Raw genomic sequence first — 14652 nt, 5'->3', positions numbered from 1 at the left:
GCAGGATGTTGGACATCTCTGTATTCCTTCTTTCAAATTTGGCAGCATATGGAGTCAACCATAAGAGCTGTACCAGCAGCCCATGGTTCAAAGCGCTCATTACTGTCTAGATGATGTAGTTTATTCCAAGGTAATGGGGCCTAACCTGTCACAGTTATTGAGCGAGTGATTGACAGTGTCTTGTTATCCTGCATCTGGCTTCTCTTTACTGCCTGACAGTTCCTGGCCCAGTGCTTGTACTGACTGGTGCTAAGATCTCTGATTCTGGGCAATGGGGCTTAGCCTCAACTAAGAAACAACTGGGTGAAATGGTTTTGACCTCCGCTGTGGTGAGGACTAATTACTGCATCAATGCTGCCATCTGCGGATCTTTAGCAAGCATAGCAACTTATCTTTGGAACAACAGAAATGACTGATGGGTTAATTTCTTTATATACCTGCACTACTTAGCCAGTTTTTCAGGAAAACTGATTATAAAGAGTGAAAGCCACTTTGGCTCTCCTATGGAAGGGACATATCACATGACACGGAAGCTCCTGTAGGCAAGTAACTGCAAATTCTGCTATTGTTCAAATAGTTATGTTTCATACAGGTCTTCCCTTTGCATTTCTGTTTGTGTACATTAAGATACAGCTCTGAGAATGAGTTGTAAGTGAAGACTTTCTTACTGTGCTTAGTCTGAATTTACCCTGAAAAAGTGGTGAATTAGAAGACACCTAGTGGAGGAAGAGAAGAAAGACTGGAAACAACATTTACCTTTCTTCTTTTGGCTTTGTTATATAGCACAAGGATAAAAAACTAATAGCAGAAATTAAGCAACTCTGTGTTTCTTAAGCTACTCTCTTCATGATTTTGTTATTTGTTTGATATGTCTTTATCAAAATAAGATACAATAGCAATTACTTTCTTTGCACAGCATTCCATTTTTCAGAAGGAATGTTTTGAAAGTTTTGTGATTAAATTATTTAATGAAAATAAACAACACCTTCTTTCCTATGTGGGAATAGGGGCCTCTTTTTTAGCTTAGCAGTTGACCCTTGTTATTTTCAGTCCACATGGGCATGATCAAGTTTTCTTTCTGTCTTTACTGGCAGCTTGGGGTTTTCTCCCCCCTCTTCTCTTCCTCTTTCCGGAGTTAGGAACACCTTGTTTGTTCCTCATGTTCAGCCATAGTAAAGAAAGACAGGGATGTGGAAGTCCCTTTGGAATTTAAAAGGAAATCCTGCATCTAATTGTAGATGTCTGTGCCAAACAATTCTGTATAAGTTATCATTTCAACTATTGTTTGCAAATTGGCTCACTGCAGTGCCCTCTGTCATTGATCTGAAGGGAAGCAAGCTTAAAGGAGTCATTGCATCCTAGGAACATAAGTTGTCTCTTATCTGTAGAAGTTCTGCTGTGAGCATAGATTGCTACATTTTTGTTTTAAGCATCTGATATCCTTTCATATAAATGATATCCTCATGACAGTCCTTCATCACAGAATGAACTACTTTCATTCCAGTGATATTCTGTGTATCTCTTCCCTTGCCTTGTATTTGTAGGGCAGTTAATTATTTGATTGCAATGGAGGATGAAGGAAGAAAATGAATGAATGTTTCTTCAGGGTGGCTGGAGACATTGTTAGTGTGAGAAGATACTCTGCCTGTTGTAGCCTTTTGCAAAATAGAGTGGTGGTATGATTGCTTCCTAGGACAGATGAGGAAGGTAAAGAAGTAACTTCACAAAGGAGGTCTTGCAGTGACTGATGCTTTAAAGAAACCCCCTTGATTTACAAAAGTAATGAACAGAAATTGATTCAGTAAGTTCAGTGGTATTTCAGAAGGTACAGTTATATGACTGAAACTTTAAAAAACAAATGTGCATGAAACAGAAGACAGCGTGTGCAATTAGTAAAAAAAGTACTGCAGTTGTTTCACTAAAGAATTTAGAAATAAAAATGTTTATTTTTCAGAGTTAAATGAGCTGAAGGCTTTCTTTTAAAAATCTTCTAAAATTTCCTCTTTGTTTTTATTTTATGCTTACTGAATACTCTCCTTTTGTTTAGTCATCACTTTGCTTCAAATACCTTGGTCTGTAGTTGAGAAAGAGGGTTATATGGTGGTCTTAATAGGGAAGTTTGTTTTGAAAAAATCACTTCTCTGCTAAAGCTTTTCTATTTTGTTTTTGTTTTATCATGAGCAAGCTAAAGAGTTTCCTGCCAGCAGTTTGTGCCTTACAATACTTACTCATTGGAAAAGTCAACTACAGCCATGAATCACAAGGAGGTGTGAATGGTCTCCTGACCAAAAAGCCCTAAAATGGTGGGAAGCATTTTAATGTTCAAGTATTGTGAAGTAAGCCAAACTGTGTGAATAAGATAAATATTAAAACCTCCCTTTACTTGTCTTCAGCCTTTGAGGATATGTTATGATGTCTGTTACAATATTGTCACCATAATGTGGTTAGAAGAAATTTGATATTTTTACCAAGAATACAAAAGTAGTTTAAAAAATGGCTTGGCCAAAAAACAGCACATCATTTACCAATAATATTTACTGTAGAAGAGGGCTGAGGAATAGCCAATAACTCAACTGTTCTGCAGAATTACACTTAAAATCTAGAATAGGGGATATATGAGTCACATTCTGTATTTAGCTCCAACTTACTGTCTCTGCCATGAAAATAGGTCATAATAAATGAGGCAAAAATAGCTTGTGTGTTTTGCCACGTAGGTTGACGTTAACTGCCATCCTTTGGTTCCACTCGGGCCAAGCATTATGCTAAATATAGATCCTGAGAAGATCATTTAATGCTTGTATAAGATGGGAGCTGGGAGTGAAGACCCTCTTCATCCCATCACATACTGAGGTGTGGACTGGGTGATCTGGGCCATTTGTGAGATCAGTAGGGTGGAGAGAAGCAGTTTCTTTGCTGAAATATTGGAGCTCATAGTGCAGTGGACGATCAGATATCAGGAGATGGTAGGAAAGGCCACAGCTCTCATTCATGAGTGGTGCCCCCCTCTCCCTCCCCAGCACAGGCAGTTGTCATATAGGCAGACGTGTCCACGCAAAAGATTCTGGAGGACTGATTCTACCCAGGTGCTTCTCTGCACTTCCTTTACTCGAGAAATATTAAACAGATGAAGTTATGGGAGCTGTAAGTTCAGGTGGCATCTGCACATTTTGAAAATATTTCTCAGGTGAAGTAAGAACAGATATGAAACTAATAATGTTGAAAAACAAGTCAGTGAAATCATAACCCTTGAAATTCAGGTGTGTAACATGCCAGGGTCTTGGATCACTGCTTATCAAATGTGTTTTCTCTAAGGCAAGAAGAATAAATATATATATATTAGATTCAGAGTTAAAAGCTAATTTCCAGTACAAGTTGGATTATTCTCAGTATAAGGTTCCACTTTTGAGGTTATATGTATCTGAAGGGCCTCTTGAAGTAGGTGCTTATCTTAAATGAAGTTGTCCGCTCTTCTTGATTCAGTAGAGTGCCTCACAAATGGCACTTTACCAGAGCAAGTGTCAAGATCCCTAAGATCTGCTAGACAGCTCTCTTTAGATTAGATTATAAATTACAGAAAGATTATAAAAGGCTTGGCTGTCTCCCATAGAAGTATGAGTTTGCTTCCAGGCTATCCCTGTCCAGGCCTGGAGGGCAGGCACTTCACTCAGGCTGGGGTCCATCTGTATGTGAGTACCTTCAGTGAGCCCCTTGGCAGTGTGTCCATACATGGTGCTTTGCTCATTGCTTGTCTTGCACGGGGGCATAGCTTGGGAGACAGAGTGTACAGTGGGGGTAAAACCAGTGCCCATGGGATTATAGCCTATTGTCATTGTTACCAGGTATGTAGTCCCAGATCTCCACGGCCTAAATCAGGAACCTCCTCTGACATCTTTCAAGGAACAGCAGCCTCGTGTCTTTACTTTCCGTGTCTGTATATCAGCTATGCAGCATTTTTGGGCTGTGTGGTCCCTTTGTCCATCCAGGTTCTGCTTACTCAAAGCTGACAGTACCATGGTGTATTACACAGGCGTGAAGGGTGATGCATTACCCTCTGCTTGGGTTAGGGATATCGGTCATTTGGTGGAACTGACTTTATGTACTATAAATTATTGAGTGGGATTAAGTTGGATGTGGCATGAGCAGGAAATCTGAGACACTTTCTCAGAGTTGTTTTAAAAATGTTTTCCTCTGTTCTGGAGCCAGTCATCCATGCAAACACCTTCTCCAGATTTCTGACAATACAGAGAGGTTGGTCAGGATGTAGATGAGTTAGTTGTGATGACAGCATTCCATCTGAGAGGGAGCTTTTGTTCAGGACTGTCTCAGCTAAGAATGCAGTCACACCACATCTACTTTGCTTTTTGTTATTTTTTTCTGGCCTGGAGATAGCTTTTGGGCTTGGTAAAGCATGTCCACTAAATTCTTAAGTGAGAAACAGTCAAGAGGAAGCACTTAGTCCCTTAGTTAATGAGCTGATTTCCCATTGGTATGAGACAATACAAGTTTCTCAATTTTAAAACTTTTGTTCAGTTCTTTTTATTTCTGTGTCTTGTGTACTTAAGAAAATAAAAGCAGTTCCATAAAGGGATTCTCAACAGTAATCTCTGTTTTTCGGTGGAGAACTTTTCTATTTTTTGTCACCAGCGGTTTTAGCAAGGGCTTCATGAGAGGTGATTTTGTTTGTTTTGCCTTCACTTAATGATCCTTTTTCTTTGTGAGATATTTGTTTGATGCAGTCTTTCCTCACACTACAGCTCTTTGAGCCTGTGGTCACTAGCTTTTTTCACCTTTTGATAATGTTTTGGTCATTGTGTGCTCTGCCACAAGTTTGAAAGAAGTTAGAAGCCTGTGTGGCTGAAACAGTAGAACATCCTGTGCCCTTCCTCTTTTCTTTTTTAAGAGTCTCCTCAATTCATCCCACATTCCTGTACCACTTGTCAGAAAATCAACCTGCTGATGTTTCATTTAAACCCTTCTTTTTTTAGAATTGGGGCCTTTCTGTACCTCCTGGACATCAAGCACTTTTTTCTTTTTATATTTCTAAAGGTTGTTCAAGAGTGTTTCTTGCGTCTTCAGTGCAATAACTGTCTTTCTACAGACTGTTGTAGTAAACAGCAGACTGTGAGGGGACAAGGGAGCTCCAGGCAAACACAAGGCTGGGGCCCCACGGTGGAATCACTATATTCCTTCTTCAAGTAACTTTTTTTTGGGCTGTGGCTAAAAGAAGTGAGTGTTTGCAGTAATCCCAATGCATGTTCCTGCAAATATTCATTCAAAGGAAAAAAAGGACTTCTTGCTTATAATTGGAGACAGGGATGTATTATCTGTATGCATATCTCAATCTTCACATCTACTTCTACATTTTCTCCTTTCTGTGTGTCAGAAATTTGAGATAAGCAAATATAGGGTGTGTTTCACTCCTTCCACACTATGTTCAACCAACAAGGGGAGTAGACAGTCAGGAGTCCACCTTTTTGGCATTAAGTCGGAATGTCTTTGTCCTTAAATGCTTAAGTAATGCACTTCCAGACTGTGACTGATTTATCCCATCCAAAAAAAAAAAATAAGTCTTGCACCAAATATTTATTGCAGGGACTCATTTCAAGTAATTTCTGCTTAATATAGGAGTGATTGTGAAAAGAGCTGAAAAAGTAGGGGGACAGGATCAGAAAATAAGACTGAATGCATTTAGACTCTTGATGGAAATAGGAAGATCTTAACATGTGAGGCAGAAGAGACAGAACAATGGTAGATAAAACATATCCATATCAAATGCAAAGTGACAAATGGTCAGTGTAAGGGAGTCTCAGGCACCTGGACTGAGGGTTCTGACTCACGTTCAACTGATGGAAAGAGTGGTACTCATTGAAACCATAACTGTGGCTCCCAGCCATGTTCTCCACTCCTCTGCACAATGCCTTGCACAGGAGACAGCAAGAACAAGCACATGTCGCTTGGTTTTACCTGCTGAAGGTGCAGTTTTGTAGCAAGGCTGAGCTGGTTCAAGTGTAGGCTGCTGCTTACAGAGCAACCAATTGGCTTTCAGCTGTACTTTCCTATCTACTTCTTGCAGCACAAGTCATCTGACTTCTTCCACCAGCAGTAGTTATCAGGAGATAATGTTTGAAAATAAAACATATATACACGCACGTTTTTTCAGGGATCAGTTCCCACCAGCTTAAATTTTTAAACTTGCTCACTTCTGGGGTTGATGCATATCAACACCAGAGCGAGGAAAGTGATGAAAACATGTAGCTGGAAGGTAGGATGGGACTTTCTCTTTCCATTGCTCTGTACCACAAGATTCACAGCTGATTGCATCAGCCCAGCTTCGGGTGCCTGAGGTTAAGGTATGCATTGCTGCAGAGTTGGTAACCCCTTACATAGGATGAGGGTAGAGGGGGTAGAAGACCATAACCTCTGACCTGGAGTTCCTGATTTTAGTAAGTGTAGGAGGAGTCATCACCCAAAAGCTCTGCCCTGTACAAACTTGTGCCATTCAAGATATCAGATATAATAAATGCATAATCAGGTGTTTTTTAAGTGGTGTCAAGATTTGATGAAGATTTTGAGGGTGATCTTGAAATGTGGCAATGCTCCATTTTCACATTAATTAGGATACTTACCTCTGCCTTGCAGTTGGGATGTGGAGTCTATCTGCAATTGCACCCCTCAGATAGGCACATTCATGTTCAGTAGCAGTATTTAGAGGATGAAAACAATGGGGGGCGATCTGACAAAAAGTCAAAAAATTTTACCGATGATTGAATATGTCTAGAAGCAAGATGACACATCTTTGAAGGGCTCCCCTGAGAATGAGTTGTGCTTTTAAAATTTAGAGTGTTGAGTGGCATTAGTAATTGCCGGCACTCATCACTTTCACACTTTTACCATTTAAGTGGAAAGTACCAAGCATGGTTAGATATCTGAGAACTAATTATTCTGATTGGAAACTGGTCTCCCCTTCAGAAGGATTAATCTCTGTGCTCAGTATTCTGTAAGCAGTTTATGGAGGTAAACATTACATGCGTTTCTGCCAACCTGGCTAAATAATGCCAGCTGTCTTAACTCTCTTTGAAGATGAATTGGCTGTAATTGGATTTCTGCACTGAGTAATTTTAAACAAGGGCTGTTAGAAACAGTAGTTGTTATGAAGAAACTTCACAATAGGCATATTATGATGAGATATTGCATCTCTCTGAGTGATTTAGTATTTGTCTGTTAAAATCAGGTTAGCAGATTAGAAATATGCTTTGGTGTGGCAGTTTCAATTTTTTCTTGTTATGTGTGAGCAAACAGAAAAGTTTGGGTTTGAGTCGGCCAGAGGGGGAAAGTGCTGCTACCGTGAGTTGCACAATGTCCCAACATTGTGAACTTAATTTAAAAAAAAAAAAAATTGAAAGAAGGGGAAAGATAAATTGCTATCTTTTGGATTTCAACAAAACTTTTAAAAATAAAAGCAGACATTGGTGGATTTTTTTTCAATAATATACTTAAAAAAACCCTGAAATTTTAGTCAGAAATTGTTTCTCCATAAAGTTTTTGTAAGAGGGAGGTGTATATTAAGAGTGGAAAACATTAATTTTATGAGAATTTTAACCACTCTGCTGGCAATCTTTGCTTATTGAAAATTATTAAAAGCTTAAAACTGAAACCAAGTGGGTAGAGCAAATTGTGATGTTGCCCACAGTATTTCATTTGCTTGGTGTTGTTATCAAAGACCAGTAAATGGGAGTTTTTTGGGAAGCACAGGTAAGAGTAGTCAAATCTAATTTTTTATATTTAGGGAGATTTTTTTCACCAGTTTGTTTTGAACAAATAAAAAATAGGTTTATTTAGCCTCTGAGGTGTTTGTGAATTTTTTGACACCAATATTTAAGCTCTTATGTGTGAAGCACAGGAATTGCTAAAAATTTTAGCTATCTTTTTCCCCAGGTCACATAGCATTAATTTGTGGTTTCATTTTTGTGTGTTTTTTACCATCCCTACACCATAAAAGGTGGCAATTTTTTCAAATTCTTATTATAATTCCTTGTTTTCTTGCAACCACTGCTTGATTACAGTTTTTCTCAGAGAGAGCTCTGCTTGATTCTCTTTCACAGATTTTAAGATCACTCACTGTTTGGTTTTCCATGACTAGTAATTTGCTTATGTTTTTATTCCTTTTTTATTCCCTACAAAGCATTATCATTAGTTTGTTTTTTCATTTTGCTTGTAAAAAAACTTAATTTATTTAAGTTTTTTAACTTAGTGGCTTTTGTCTTTTTAATTTGGTAGAATACTTCTTGAAGAAAAATAATTACAACTCATACCTTATCCTTCTGGTTTTCACAGTTGGAAAGATGATAAATAAAATATCGAGGTCTTTTGCACCAAGGAAAGGACTGTATCCCTGTAAGAAAGGCGCAAACACTTGCAAGGCAGATGACTTCATTAATAGCCTAGAAAAGCTGATAGCAAGTTATGAAATTCTACATCTTTTCCAATGCTGGGAACGACGAGATGTTACAGCTGGACCTCAGGTCAAGTGCAGGTCCCATCTGTGGTGAGGTTCACCAGCTCTGACATCACTTGTATTCACCCAGGGTCTTCTCACAGTACAGATTGATCAGTCGCTGACAGAAGCCAGCAGGGAGTAAGGACATAGCTTTCAAGACTCCCTTGAGCAATATATACTCTTACTACTAAAGCTCCAGTTACAAAACTGTTGCATATAATAATTCATATGAATGAGACATTATATTATACACATATACTTAATTTTAAATGTGCATTTACACAATGGGTAATTATGTATTGACTGTGCATATAGTGATTGATTACACTGTTGATCAGGTGCATCTTAAGTAGAGATCATGTAGTATGCATGATGCAGAGGCCTGCACCTCAGCTAGTAGTTATGTGGGTCACTGCCTCTTCACAAAACATTTGTCCACTGCTGTCTGCTACAGGAGGTAAATTATTATTTATAAGGTTGTTTCTTCAACTGCCAACATTTTGGTTCAAAATACAGCTGATTTTATGTTTTCTTATCAATTGAAGAAATACTGCTCTTCTAAGCAAAGGTCACTTAACTAAAATAAAATTTTCTTTAGAGTTCTGAGGTGCTCTGTAGTTCTTGGTGTGTCTTGCTGGTACACCCTGACATTATTCCCAAGCCAGTGCTATAAGCATTGTGTGTGTGAAGAAATCCTGCTGTGAGCAGTTGTGTTGTATCATCAGATGAAATGGAGTATAAGTCATGGTTCTTAGTCGCTTAGACCTTTTCTTGACACGTTTACAAAGTTGAGTAACCTCTGAAAAGAGGGTAGCAAAACCTTTTTCTACCCGTGGGTCTGCGACCAGTGAGGCACGCTTGTTTCCTGTTTTTGTTTGGGACTAGAAAGCGGCACTTTGTGAAAGAGCATCAGAATCAGATTTCTGAGAATTTTTTTTTCCTTTTTCTTCGTATTGTGAAGACCTTATCTGGACCGTATGAAAATGAGACTCCATCTGTAGTTAAAATACGTTATGGTACACTTTATTGATGTCTGTTCCAAAAATCTTACAAAATCTGATCGTTAATCACTGAAGTTCAGCAGGAATTTGCAAGCTGTACCACAGCAAACGCTCCAAGGGGGTTGTGATAGCAGTTGTGCTTGATTGCTCGAATAGAGACACTGAGCTGTACAGTTAAGTGTCTCCACACCACCAGCAGTCACAGTATTAGGAAGGCAGGGCTGTAGCCAGGGGAATTAATTTTTCCAAGTTCAGCTTTCCTCATGCAGTGGAGGAAATATAGAGAGACCTTTGGTGGAGGCAGTATGACCAGTTCAGACATGAGGAGGCATTTCCCTGACCCTGGGCTCTCCATCTGCAGTGGTCCTCAGCTGGCTGCTCTCAGCCATGAGTTTGGCCTCTAGGTTTGCCAGCTGTGGGCATCTCTCCCTGTGTGCTTGGGTATGGCCAAGGGCCTGGGATGTGGGTGCTAGCTGAACAGCTGAAATGGTGCAGGAGAACAGCAAGGAGGGGCAGAGGTGCCCTGGCTGTACCTTGAGTTGTGAGCTGCTTGTCTTGCAGTCATCCCTGGTGCTTGTGGCCATAAGTTTTGGTGTTGGCATCTAAATATGTTGGTTTTAGAGCTTCTGTTCTAGCTTTTGGTTTAAAAGGAGTTAAAGTGCAAAAGACCTTTGCTTAATGAAACTAATACAATGTAATACTATTATGTCAGTAATTTCAGATAACTTGATTATCCTCCTTGCACATTTAAAATAGTTGGTTTGCCCCCATCTGAGTGAATGAAGTAAGGTTCTAGTGGGTGTTCAGGCTATTTTGAATAGCTGGCATAGAGAATACACAGTATTGATTTTTTAAAAGACAAAAAAAAAATAATTGACCCAGAGTTGTCTTTATAGTCTGGTAACTTGTGAGGAATCTTCAGCTGTCCCTTTTTATCAAAAATGCAGCTGGCTGGGGAACTTCATCTCTCCCTGTTCCACTGGGGACAATGACCTGTCATTGTTACTTCTAGATGGAGTTGCTGTAACTTTCCATATTTCAGAGTTGTGATACTGAGGTGTCCAGTACTTAGTCCCTTAGTATCAGTAGCTGCCAATGAAAAACTATATGACTCTTCTTCAGGCCAGTGAGTTGAGAATAATCACTCTTCAGCATCTCTATATTTAAAGTAGGCTGCCTTGTAGTTAAACTGACCACAACTTCCCTCGAAAGTTACATGCCACAGGAAGGATGAAACTGCTAAGCTTAGCTGATCAGAGGGAGGAACACAGCTCTCCTTTTGCATGGTATAAGACAATGCATACTTTTCTGGAGGGGATAGGATAACCACAATGTTGCTGCCTTCCAACAGGTGCAAAACTTTCTTTTTTTAGTTTAGCCCTTTGCACGACATCTGTCACAACTGAGGAAAACAAAAGAGGAAGAAGAGAAATTAATACTTTTGCAGTGAGGAAAAATGAATGCAGTTTTGTGAAAAGAAATCTATGACATGGCTTGACCTTTCGTTTATTTTAGGAGGATGCTAATGACAGCATTTTGATAAGGGCATAAGTAGAGGACAAGACCAGAAGATTTTAAAGTTATGTAATTTGCTAGTTTTACTGCAAGGCCATTGAATTTCATGTTGTTTTCCTGCCTAACTTGGACCAAGTTGCTAGTCATTAAAGAATGCAGGTTGAAAGGAGCCACTGGGGATTATGTTGCCCAGCCCTGGAAGTACCAATTTCATCAGGGCTGTGTCAAATCAAGTTTGAAGTATCTCTAAGGACAGATATTTAAAAGGCTTTCAGTGCAACCTTTTCTAATGTCTGACTAACCTCATGATGAAAAAATGCTTCTTAATGTTTAATTGTTCCTTAGTGCAACTTACACCTATTACTGGCTGTTACCATCTTTTCTGTATCACTCCCCATTAGGCAGTTGCAGATAACAATAACATCTCTCATTCTGAGCCATCTCAGTTCCCCTCTGCCTCTCCTCTGGTAATGTGCTGCAAGCCCCTTCTTGGTAGTGCAATCCATTTTGGTAGTGGTCTGCTGAACCTGTTCCAGTATGCCAAGTATCTTTCTTGTACTGTGAAACCCAGCAAAACTTGGTACAGAATTCCAGGCATGATCTCACAAGTACTAAATGGAAAGGAAAGATACTTTTTGAACACAGTCCCATGCATGTTTGGCTAGGAGGTCACACTATTAACTCCTCTTTAACTTGTCCACCAGGAGCCCAGACTTTTTTGACAGTCTGCTTTCTAACCAGTTCATGCCCAGCCTCCACTATTATGTGGAGTTATTCTAGCTTGGTTCTGCATTTGGCTTGCTGAGCTTCATGATGTTCACGTGAGTCCATTTTTCCAACCCATTGAGGTCCAGTTCTTCCTTATTTAGTGCCTTGGAGCAAGGTTATCCAAATTTGTCAGTCATGTGGCAAGATCCTAGTTTAGAGAACCTTTATGCTGATATGGTAGGAAAAGTAGATCAGTATGCTGTTGATCTCATGTATATAGAGATAACCCTGTTCTCTTCTGCCACACAGCTCAAACACAGCTGGATTCCCATTCTTTATTTACACTTGCCTTCTTTCCTTCCTTTAGAGTTTGAATTAAGTGGTGAACAGCTTTTATCTGACTGTTCACAGGAGGAGAGACAAGATGATTTGAAGGAAGGGGATTTGATGCAGGTCTGTAAAATCACAAGTGCTGTGGGCAGGGTAAATAGGGAGTCACCAGTTCTGGTACAAGTTCACTGATTTCTGGTACAAGAAGCAAGGGACTTCAGATGAAACTAACAGGTGTCACAAGTGAACAAAAATGGCTCCAGACACCATGAGTAGTTATTCTGAGCAGCTTCTTGCTTCAAAACTCTGCAGTCACAGACATTTTATTTGAGTTCCAAAAGGGACCAGACAGTCTGATGGAAGAAAACATTGATTGAGGGCTGTCATGTGCAAAGATGAGACATCTGCCTCAGGAAGTCCAAAGTTAGACACTGCAGGAAGCCAAGGGAGTATTCTGAGGGGAAAAAAATTGAGGAAATATATCTTAGCATTTACTACACAAACAGTAATTCCCATTTTTCTTCAGGGAAGGGTTGCAGATTGGCAGAGTTGTATTTATTTTGTACCACAGTCTTAATCTGCAGGCTGCAGATTAGCCAAGACTATATTAGGAAATATTGCACTCAGATGAATTTGTTGTTTTTCTAGTAATTTGTGTGTCTGTTGACACACTGGCTGTGTATTGAGCCAGCACAGTGGGACACTGCTGAATACAAACCTTAGTTTATCTTCTTCAGTTGTTCCCCTGCTCTGTACCACAAACATGGTGATAGAACAGACTATGTCACTGCTTTTCAGTTCCTCCAGAAGTGGTCATATAAGGCAAGGCTTTTTTTCTCTTTCTCTTCAGCTGCATGCTGTTTATTTTTCCTACATTGTAGGTTGTCTCATTGCTTTACTGGAGTCTCTTCATTCCTTGCTTACCTAAAAGCTTTTAAGTTTCAGAGCAGTGTTAGTCTTAAATTGAATATCTATTTAAAAGAGCTCAAAACCTTCCTCTTTTTTACACTGATGCGTTTGCTGATTTAAGAGGAGTCACTAACCGCTTTCAAGAGCTGTGTTATTTGTGGTAACATGTTTACAGCTTCAGACAGTTGCTGTCACTGTCTTTTGCTAAATGACCATGCTGCTTACATGTTCCTCATCTATACAGCTTTCAGAGCCCCAGACCAGCAGTCAGACAGCAATCCCCTTGTCCTCTTCTGCTGGGACTGTAAGCCACAGGAGACTGCCTTCCTTATCTCCACAGTTTTGGTTAGTCTTCAATACCTTAGTGTCAAAGGCAGCTGAGGGTACTTGCACTATTACTGCTTAGTTTTGTGTTCTCAGTAAAAGAAAAGATGAAGGAACTAGATGTTCTTCTGCTGGAAGGGTGTGTGTTTTGGGATTTTTCACATGGTGCACCTTTACTTGATCATGTGTTTGACAATAGATGTCTATCCAGCCTTCTTTTCTGGACTTGGACAGAGACAGCCAAAAGGTAGCATTTGGCCACCATCATAATTTTTTACTTCCTATATGCTCTGTCACCTTCCCTGTCAGGTAAGATTTGAGAGATGTCAGCAGTAGACATGCAGTGTTAGTACAAGAACTGGTACTCCATTTAGTTGGAGTCCTCTTAGCAGATGCCTAGCCTGACACTCCAAAGTGTAGAGTTAAAAGATATTTGTTGCTTTTTCAAGAACATGTGTTTCAAGACTTGACCTACCAAATAGAGACCCAGTTTTTCTGAGAAGTTCAGTCAGATCCTCACAATGAGCAAGCCATTTGAACCTACTGCTACTTGTCAGCTGCTTTATTTGTATATGAAAAGCATGAAAGAGTCACAGGTCTATGTGACCATTTACCAGCCTTTCACGCAGAAAGGAACATTGTTTAGAATGTATAAAAAGCCTTCCCCAAAGAAAAAGCTTATTTTTTCTTGCAAAGCTCATACTACTTCAAGCTGCAAGTTGGGTAAGGGCATCATGAAGGAAAACAGTTGTTTGAGAACAGCTGTAACTTTTCACTCTTGCTGTTCTCCTTTGGCCCCATGCAGCAGGTTGTTACCATCTCTCTGGTGATGGCTGCCAGCCTCATGCCTCAGCTTGTACAAGGAACAGGACAAATGCTCTCTAAATGTTTTGCTGCAGTGCAGTGTCCCAAGCCAAGTGAATCCCCCACTGCTACTTTTGGCAGATGACAGAAAAGAGTCTCCTCATTGACACAAGTGTGCTTGAGCTGTGAGTGCATCCTGACAAGGAGTGAGAAGCAGTGACATTACTGCCACAGATACAAATTGTCATTGTCCATCTGTATGTCAGTGCTTGTAGGACTTTGTCAGGAAACTGAGCTTATCTTAGCTTTTAAAGGCTTTTATTTTATTGGTTTTTTTCAGCATTTGAGAAACATTTAAACAATGAGAAAAAAACAGCTTTTCTCAAACCTGTATCTAACTGGACTCATGCTAGAGCAGCATTTTGATGTAAAGTTAGCTGTTTGGGAATGCTGATGTGATTTAGAGACAAAATCCAATACTGATAATAACAGAATTGCTAATGTAAGAAAATGGGGATAGAGAAAGATGTTCAGTAGAAATCTTCATATCCACTTAGAAAAGTG

At 39.6% G+C, this 14652-nt stretch overlaps 1 protein-coding gene across 1 annotated transcript in view; it reads left to right on the top strand.

The window, feature by feature from the left end:
- UBAC2 (UBA domain containing 2) overlaps positions 1-14652 on the top strand; it is an 84389-nt gene that overhangs the window by 23137 nt on the left and 46600 nt on the right. The window lies entirely within an intron of this gene.

Source organism: Pseudopodoces humilis, chromosome 2 (genome assembly GCF_049639895.1).
Source record: "Pseudopodoces humilis isolate 2021_Gansu_Grassland_sample_001 chromosome 2, ASM4963989v1, whole genome shotgun sequence".
Classification (NCBI taxonomy): Eukaryota; Metazoa; Chordata; class Aves; order Passeriformes; family Paridae; genus Pseudopodoces; species Pseudopodoces humilis.
This window is presented reverse-complemented; position numbering and strand designations above follow the sequence as displayed.